Source organism: Nematolebias whitei, chromosome 17 (genome assembly GCF_014905685.2).
Source record: "Nematolebias whitei isolate Nwh7 chromosome 17, NemWhi1, whole genome shotgun sequence".
NCBI classification, from domain to species: Eukaryota; Metazoa; Chordata; class Actinopteri; order Cyprinodontiformes; family Rivulidae; genus Nematolebias; species Nematolebias whitei.
The window spans coordinates 12,837,976-12,847,256 of NC_056514.1; positions in this window are offsets into that span (position 1 = coordinate 12,837,976).

The window sequence follows — 9,281 nt, forward strand, 5'->3', positions numbered from 1 at the left end:
GCGGTGGCCGCGGCGTGGTGCTTGGCTGGGGGGCTGGGCTGTGGGGGGCTTTGACTGGGGTGGGGTATATTGGGGGCTCTCGTGTGGGGGGCTCTGTGCTGTGGGGCCGGGGGAGTCTGGGCTCGCTGGGTGTGTGCCCTCACTTGCATGGGGCGCTCTCGCTGTGGGTGTTGTTATGGGTGGACTGGTCTTTTGCTTTTTTGGGGTGGGGGGGCGCTCTTGGTCGCTGTGGTGCTCTATCTCTGACTGTTTGGGCACTCCTGGCTGATTGTCCCAGTTGGGGTTTGGTGGCCTCTCTGGTTGGGGGGCTGGGTGTTGGGCTGGGAATCGGGTTGGGGCATCTGGACGGTTTCGGGATGGGTCTGGGTTGCTGGCCCTGGTTCTGGTTGGTCCTCGGGGGCTATGTGCCGGTCCGTGGCCTTGATCCCTGGTGGTGCGGCTGCCACCTCCTCCTAGGTATCTCTGTTAGAGCCTCTGTCCCCTGGTGGATCTTGGAGAGTGGGGGTGCCTATTGGGGTCAGTGGGGGAGCTGGTCCCCTGGGGGGGCATTGCCACCTCAGTTCACCTCCCCATCCCAACGTCCTCCTCCGCCCACTCCACCACACCACCACTCAAACAGGGTTTTGGGGTTCAGGTGCACTACTGAGCTAGGGGGAGAATCATCCATCTCCATGGCTGGTGGGGTCCTGGGCCCTAATTTTAATATACAACCTAGACACTCACTTATAACACTCTCACGACACATGCATATATAGGATCTGGAGTGGGCACATGATCGCACTTAGGTGGTGGGATGTACTACCATTTCCACCTCCCCGGACCTGTGCCCACTCTCATATGTAGCATGTAGACATTTAGGGTTCTGGGCGGAGATGAGGGGTGAACGGGCGCTGCCTGCTCTCTGGGCAAGAGGTGGGTCTGTGCCGGTTGACACCTCATCCCCCTATCTTAAACGCACTTTATAACAACATGTATCAACACCATATTCGAGTGGGAGGAGGAGGAAGTGGGTCTGTTCATAATTTATTTATGCATATATAGATTTATTTATTTATTTTATTTTTATTTCTTTCCCCTTTCACAAACACCTCCTTTCTCCATGTGACACTAGGGGTTGGGGATGGAGGGGGGGGGCACATTGTTGGGGTCTGGGCTGTGGGTGGGCTTTGGGCCTTGGGGGCGGTCAGTGTTGGGGCCGGTGCTTCGGTTCCTCCTGGGCTGTTCCGATTCTTTTAATCTAGGTTCCTGGTTGCGATGGCCGGCACTTTGACTGGGGTGGCTGCCGGCTTTCGGCGGGGGGTCGGCTATGGTAGTGTACGTGTGGTCATTGGTGGTGTAGGGCGGCGGTTGGGGGCGTGGCTTCACCTCATCCGGGCACTGGCTGGTCTTCCTGTGTGGCATTTGCAGTGGGGGTGCTGTGTGTGTGGGGGGGTGCATGGGTGGCGTGCTGGGGCGTCTCCGGGCCTATGGTGCGGAGCTCTTGATGTGAGAGCCGGCCCTCCTCAGCTGCGGCTCCCTGTTGCTCTGCCCCTTGGGCTGGGGCCGGCCTGTGGTCGCTGTCAGGTAGATGGTGCATGCGGTCGGCCCGACAGAGATTCTGTCGGGCTATCTGTGTGTGCCTGTTGGTTGCTCAGGTTGGGTTTTGGGTGGTCCCCCCTCTCTTGGATCAATTTGGGCCCCACATTTGGTGTGGGGCCCACTCCCCCCGGTCGTGCCCCCCTTTGGCGGGGGACCCCCTTGCCGCTGGTGCATTGGTGGCTCTCGGTGTCTGGGCTGGGTGGTGGGGTGCACGTCGGTCCGCCCTGGTTGCTGCCTGGCGGGGCCTGGGTGCCCTGGCTCTGTCGGGGCTCTGCTGGGGCGTGGTATGGCCTCGGGGCTTGGGGCTCGGTGTCCATGGCCGGATCTACTTGGGGGGGGGCATGGGTCGCTGGCCGGGCCTGTGGGCTCGTCGTTGCAGCTTCCTGGAGGCTCTGCATTGTGGTGGCTGGGGTCACCCGGTTCTTTCCTCTGTTCCCCTCTGGGGGGGGGGGGGGTGCGGTTCTCCCTGTTGGGAGACTCTTGGGGCTCCGGGCCTGTGGGCCGCTGTGTGTCTGTGGCTCCGGTCCTCCCTATGTTGCCATTGTGTCCTGGGGGGGCGGGTCTGTGGGCCCCCGCGTCCACTATTGGGCATTCTTTTGGAGAAATCTGGTGGTGGCGGGCGTGCTTGCGCGGGTGTTTGGATTCAGGTGCTTTGACAGATGCACGCTAGGTTGGGTAGTGGTGGAAGCTAGATGATTCCTTGTGCGATGTTGAATGTTTCATGGTGATATTGTGGGTGGCATTGTGCTGTGCATGTTGTTTTGTCATGACGGTCTCTCGTCTTATCTTCTCTTTTATTATTTATTTATTCTTCTTTCTTCTCTTTCTTTAAAAAAAAAATTTGAGCGATGATGATAATTTCATTGAAACACTTCACAATGTTTCTATACTTAAACTGAGCTCAAAAAAAAAAAGGAAGATTTTCTGGCAGCTCGCTCTGCTATTTGCTGCAAATTATCTGTTTCTGCCTGATGGTTCTGGACCCAGCTTCTGTTTCCCATGGGAGCATCCATCCATCTTCACAGGGGGGCCGGAGCCCCCCTCAGCCCAACTCAAACTGCAGTTGGGCCACCTCGTCAGATTTGTTTGCCCATTTGATTTGTGACACTTTATGGTCTGAGACTTTTCTGCACCATTCATATTATTGTCATTATTTTCAGATCTCAAACTATCTGGAGTCACTGAATCTTGTTAATACACCTGAATCTGCCCATCATTGCAACTTTCACTGTTTTTTGGGTTCTGAATGATCGCGTCTTCATTAATGTTTCTCATGGTTTGATTATGGGGGCTAATTGTCACACTATTAACTCCTGTAATTATACATCAGTCACAAAAAACTCAAGAAAATGTCTGATAATAATGTTGTTACTGCTCTCTGGGATTCAACCTAACCCTGGACCCCCCACTATTTATATGACACCAAATGACTTTAAAAACGTGTCTGGGCTTCATTTTCTGCATGTAAACGCTCGTAGTCTTCTGAGAAAACTTGATGCCTTGAAAATTCTGATCAGTTCTTCTGGGGCTGATGTAATCTTCATCTCTGAAACCTGGCTCAACAAATCTGTACTGAATAATGACCTAGTAATCAATGGATTTAACATCTACCGCTGTGATCATCAAAAAAAAGGGAGGGGGGGGAGTCATTATTTACATTAGAAATTCTCTGGTTTCTAGTCTTGTGTCTTCTAAAACAATTCCAAACCAGTTTGATGCCTTAGCTGTAAACATCACTTTGAATTGAGGTCAGATTCTCTGGTTTCTAGTATTGTGTCTTCTAAAACAATTCCAAACCAGCTTGATGCCTTAGCTGTAAACATCACTTTGAAATGAGGTCAGATTTTATCTGTAGTGGGTTGTTATCGTCCTCCCTCAGCAACACCTGAGGCTCTGTCCTCCCTGATGGAATTTCTTGGTAATTTTAAAATTCAAAGAGATTTTTTTGGCAGGAGATTTCAACATTGCCTGGGATAAGTCAACACCCCTCTGTGATAAATTCAAAGAATGTTACCTGTCTCTCAATCAAACCCAACTAATCAACTCTCCGACTAGACTAAGCAAAAACCGTCCTGAAAAGTCCTCCATCTTAGACCTGTTTCTAACTAATATGCCTTACAAATTCCCTGGTACAGGTGTATTCGCAGCACGGTGGCACAACTGGTAGAGCTGCTGCCTCTCAGCGAGCAGGTCCCTGGTTCAAACCCCGGTCCAGGGGCCTTTCTGGGTGGAGTTTGCATGTTCTCTCCGTGCATGCGTGGGTTTTCTCCGGGTACTCCGGTTTCCTCCCACAGACCAAAAACATGCATGTTAGGCTGATTGGTAACTCTAAATTGTCCCTAGGTGTGAGTGAGAGAGTGAATGGTTGTTTGTCTCGTTTGTCTCTATGTGGCCCTGTGATGGACTTGCGACCCGTCCAGGGTGTACCCCGCCCCTCGCACAGTGATTGCTGGACATGGGCACCAGCGACCCCCGTGACCCAAAAATGGAATAAGCGGGTAAAGAAAATGGATGGATGGATGGATGGAGGTGTATTCGCTAACATTTTGAGTGATCACTGTGTGACAGAGACTCTGAGAGACATTAAACTTCCACCTTCTAAGCCCAGATTAATTCAAAAAAGGGATCTGAAACATTTTTGTGAACAGTCATTCCTCTGGGATCTGTCTCACTTTGACTGGCATCACATTCTGTTAACTGATGACGTGAACGCCGCTTGGAACTATTTTCATAATAGTTTCATTTATTTTGTGAACAAACATGCTCCTTTTTGTCATTTCAGAATAAAGGGACAAGACAGCCCCTGGTTCACTCCAAAGCTAGCTGACCTCCTGCACAGGAGAGATCATCTTTGAGATGCAGCGAGAAAATCTGACTCAGACACTGATTGGTTGAGTTTTCATCAGATGAGGAATAAATGTACAACTGCTGTCAAAGCTGCAAAACGTATTTTTTTTAATCTCAGACCTCCAAAAATTTAAATGACCCTAACAGATTCTGAAAAGCCATCAAATCTCTTTCAGGCACCCTCCAATCATCTGACCTCCCATCACAACTTCTCGTTAACTCTGTTCCTGTGTCAAATAAGCATGAGATCCTGAACTGTTTCAACAAACATTTTGTTGCTTCTAGTTCTTTATTTGACACAGTTACTAATGGAAAATTAGCCACTTCACTTAATAACCAAACTTGTACAAATCAAATCCCTCCTACAAGTCAACCCTCAGTTAATCACACCTTCTCTTTTTCTCTATTCTCAGTCAGTGAGGTTAATAAACTGTTAAAAGATCTTGATCCTAAAAAATCTGCAGGTCCAGATGAACTTCCACCTTACTTCTTAAGGCTGGCCGCTCATATCATCACAGTCCCTGTGACCCACATCTTCAATCTCTCCATAAGCCAAAACTCCATTCCAGATGCTTGGAAACCAGCCTTTGTTCTTCCTTTGCTGAAGGGAGGTGACCCCACCTCACTGAACAACTATCGGCCAATCTCTAAACTCTGCATTTTAGCCAAGGTTCTAGAAAAACTGATAAACTCTCAAATCAAAAATTACCTGGACTCATTTAACATCTTACCTCCACATCAATCTGGTTTCAGGAAACAACACAGCACAACCACTGCTTCACTGAAGGTTCTTAATGACATCGTTGAGGCACTGGATGCTAAGGATTATTGTGCTGCACTTTTCTTAGACCTGTCTAAAGCTTTTGACACTGTGGATCATAACATCTTGTGTCATAAACTCTCAGAAACTGGTTTCTCAGAACACACAATTGGTTGGTTCTCTAACTATCTCTCAGACCGGAAGCAATGTGTTCAACATAATGGTACTTCCTCCAGTTATTTAACAGTCAACAATGGTGTAACACAAGGCTCAGTCTTAGGACCCACCCTCGTTACAATCTACATACATAATGTAGGTAAAAACATCCCTGTTACATCCATACATTTCTATGCTGACGACACAGCTGTTTATTGTCGAGCTAAAACAGTTGATAAGGCTTTCCAGCTTTTGAAATCTGCATTTAACATCATCCAGACAGATTTGTTCCACCTCAAACTTGTCCTAAATGCCGACAAAACCAAAGGGGTGCTTTTTTCAAATAGGATGTTGGTCCCAGCAGTTCTTCCTCAGATTTTATCCTCAAATGATGTCCCGATTGAGTTTGCTGAGTCCTATAAATATTTGGGTATCTTGGTCGACTCGCATCTCTCTTTTAAGCTTCATGTGGAAAACTTGGTAAAGAAACTGAAAGTTAAACTGAGTTTCTTTTTCAGAAACAGTTCCTGTCTAACTCTGAATGCTAGGAAATGCCTTGTATCTGTGACCTTCCTTCCCTCCATTGATTATGGTGACATTATTTACATGAATGCTCCTATAAGAACCCTGCAGATGTTGGATGCTGTCTATCATGGTGCACTAAGATTCATAATGTAGTGGCATCTACATTAATACTTTTGGGTTTATTAAATAAAACAGTAGACACCTTGGTTCTGTTTGACAGCAAATGAGGGTTTTATTTGAGGCTTAGCCCAAAGGCCGAACAGCCAGGGATACCTCGGGACCTCAAAGGCAGAACCCCTGATCTAAATACAGTTCAGCTTCTTTTTTATAACTTCCACTGACGTCAGAAGTCCGAAGGTTGTATATCACTTTATCAGTCCTTTTTTATTTTAGGAAAACACTTGAGATAAACAAATTCTTCCTAGGTCAGCTTGACATAAACCAGCACTCGTTGCTAAAACAATTCTGAGTTATCAAAACAGCTCTGATGGAAATCGGTCTTATACAAACAGTTGATCTTACGCCCAGAAATTCCTGGTACTTTTAAACAAGTACAGGTCAGTACAGGTCAACTTCAAGCACTTCTCAGAATCTATTAAAAGCAAGTTCTGTTGAACACAGTTGTTGTAAGTTAAAAGACATTTGCTTTTGGCCTCATTAAACAGATTATTAAATTAATAAAGTTTCTTAGATTCTACAATAACTGGCTGTGATTATCGTACTCATCATTGCACTCTGTATTCACTGGTTAACCAGACATCATTAACTTCATGCAGACTCTCTCACTGGTACATTTTCATTTTTAAATCACTTCTTGGTCTGCTGTCTTCATACATCTCCTCCTACATGTCTCTGTGTGAGTGCAGCTACAGCGTGCGCTCTCAGGACATTATTACCTGCAGTGTTCCCTCAGTGCAGACTGAACTAGGCAAAAGGGCCTTCTCCTACTCTGCTCCTGTTTCCTGGAATATCTTACAAAAAGATCTGAAGCTCTCGACCTTGACCTCTCTAAGTGGCTTTAAGAATCTGTTGGACTCCTGGCAGGGACCAATGCAGACATGTTCCTGTTTTTAGTTTTCTACATTCGCCTTAGAATCTAGCTGTTTTTTGTTACTTTTCTTTTTTTTAGCCATCCTATTTGTTTAAAAAAAATCTGTATGACTTTTTATAATTGTTTATTGTTGTCGCTGTTGTGCATTGTTGTCATCATTCTTTGTTGAAATCAGGTCTCTCTTGTAAATGAGTCCTCGAGGCTCAATGGGATTTACCTGTCTAAATAAAGGTTGAATAAAAAAAAATTGACCATTTTGAACCCAACACTCTATCTTCTCTAGAGCAGGTCATGTGCAGCTTGAAACCTTCTGGTTCCCCCTTTGATGTGGTCCCCCCTCGACTATAAAAGTAGGTTTTTCCTACTCTAGGTCCGTCCATTCTTGCTATTGTAAATAGCAGTTTATCCACTGGCGTGGTGCCAAAAACCTTTAAACATGCTGCTGTCCAGCCTCTCCTGAAAAAAACAAACCTTGACCCCTCAGTCGTATCCAACTTCCAGCCAGTCTCCAGACTCCCATTTGTTTCTAAATTACTGGAGCAAATAGTTGAGTCCCAGTTGAAGTGCTTCCTGGAGGGTCACAATATCCTAGAGCTATTCCAATCTGGCTTTAAACCTCTCTATAGCACTGAAACTGCCCTACTGAAGACAAGGTGCCCTACTGAAGGTTTTTAATGACATTTTCTTATCTATAGATACTGGTGATTCTGTGCTGCTTGTCCTATTGGACCTCACATCCGCTTTTGACACTATCGACCATGAGATCCTGATCTCTAGGTTGGAGCAGTGGGTGGGCATCACAGGATCAGCCCTCAATTGGTTCAGATCCTACCTCACTCACAAATCCTTTTGTGTCTCCATCAAGGATTATAGTTCTGCAGCGGCAGAGCTTAAATGGGAAGGGGGGGGGGGGTCCGCAGGGGTTCATCCTGGGTCCCCTCCTATTCTCTTTATACCTGCTGCCACTTGGTGCTATTTTCCGGAAATACACCAGGAAATACAACATACCCTTTCACTTCTACGCAGACGACTGTCAAATTTACTTCCCCCTAAGACACAATGGTACATGCTCTATTCAACCTCTGCTCGACTGCCTGGCTGACATCAGGGACTGGATAGCTTTAAATTTCTTAAGTTTCATTGAATAGAAGTCTGAAGTCATGTTGTTCCCTCCCAACGACACAATCACAAACCACTGCATCGACCTTTCCGCTCTAACCCTGTCAGAAAAACAAAGAGTCACTTATCTGGGCGTGATAATGGACCCTTCCCTGAAACTTAACAATCATGTAAACATGATTGTAAAATCATGTTTCTTCTAACTGAGGCAGCTGTCTAAACTGAAGCCTATATTGTCAAAAAATAACCTAGAGACAGGAATACATGCATTCATTACATCTAGGCTTGATTACTGCAATTCACTCCTGTTTGGTATCAGTCATACCTCCATTTCACAACTACAACTGGTCCAAAATGCAGCAGCCCAATTTTTAACCAGTACAGGCAAAAGAGAACACATTACTCCAGTTTTGGCCTCACTGCACTGGCTACCGGTTCACCTTCAAATCCAGTTCAAAATACTCTTGTATGTCTACAAATCGCTGAACAGTTTGCCCCCCCATCTCTCTGATTTGCTACAGCCGTATGTCCCACCACGTTCCCTGAGGTCAGTGGACCAGTTGCTCCTCATAGTTCTAGCTATACCCGTCTTAAGCGCAGAGGTGACAGGGCCTTCTCTGTAGCAGGCCCAAGACTTTGGAACGAGTTACCTCTGCTTGTCAGACAGGCCCTCTCCCTCTCGGTTTTCAAATCCCATTTAAAAACCCACTACTATTCAGTAGCTTTCAACACCAGATGATCTGTGTTTTGAACCTGTTTGCTTCACACAGGTTAGTCTTCATATTTATTATCTGCATCATTTTTATGTCGATGGGGCGGCTATGGCTGAGTGGTTAGAGCAGTTGTCCTCCAATGCAAGAATTGGGGGTTCTAATCCACCAGCAGTCACATGTCAAAGTGTCCCTGGGCAAGACGCTGAACCCCTCATAGCCTCTGATGTGTGTCCCATCAGTGTATGAATGTGATCAAAAAAGCACTGATTAGTCTCATTAGAATGATTTGTTCAATTCCCTTTGTAGAGATCTAGTAGAGTGCTGTATGAATGGGTAAATGAGGACACAGATTGTAGTGTTTAGCGCTTTGAGTATCTTGGATTAAGATAGAAAGGCACTGTATAAGTGCAGTCCATTTACCATGTCTATATTCGGAATTACCTCATTTTGTATATTGCTTTGTGTGTTGCCTGTTTTTCTGTCTGTTGTTGTGGAATAATATTTTGTTCCTTTTTGAATCTGACTCCCAATT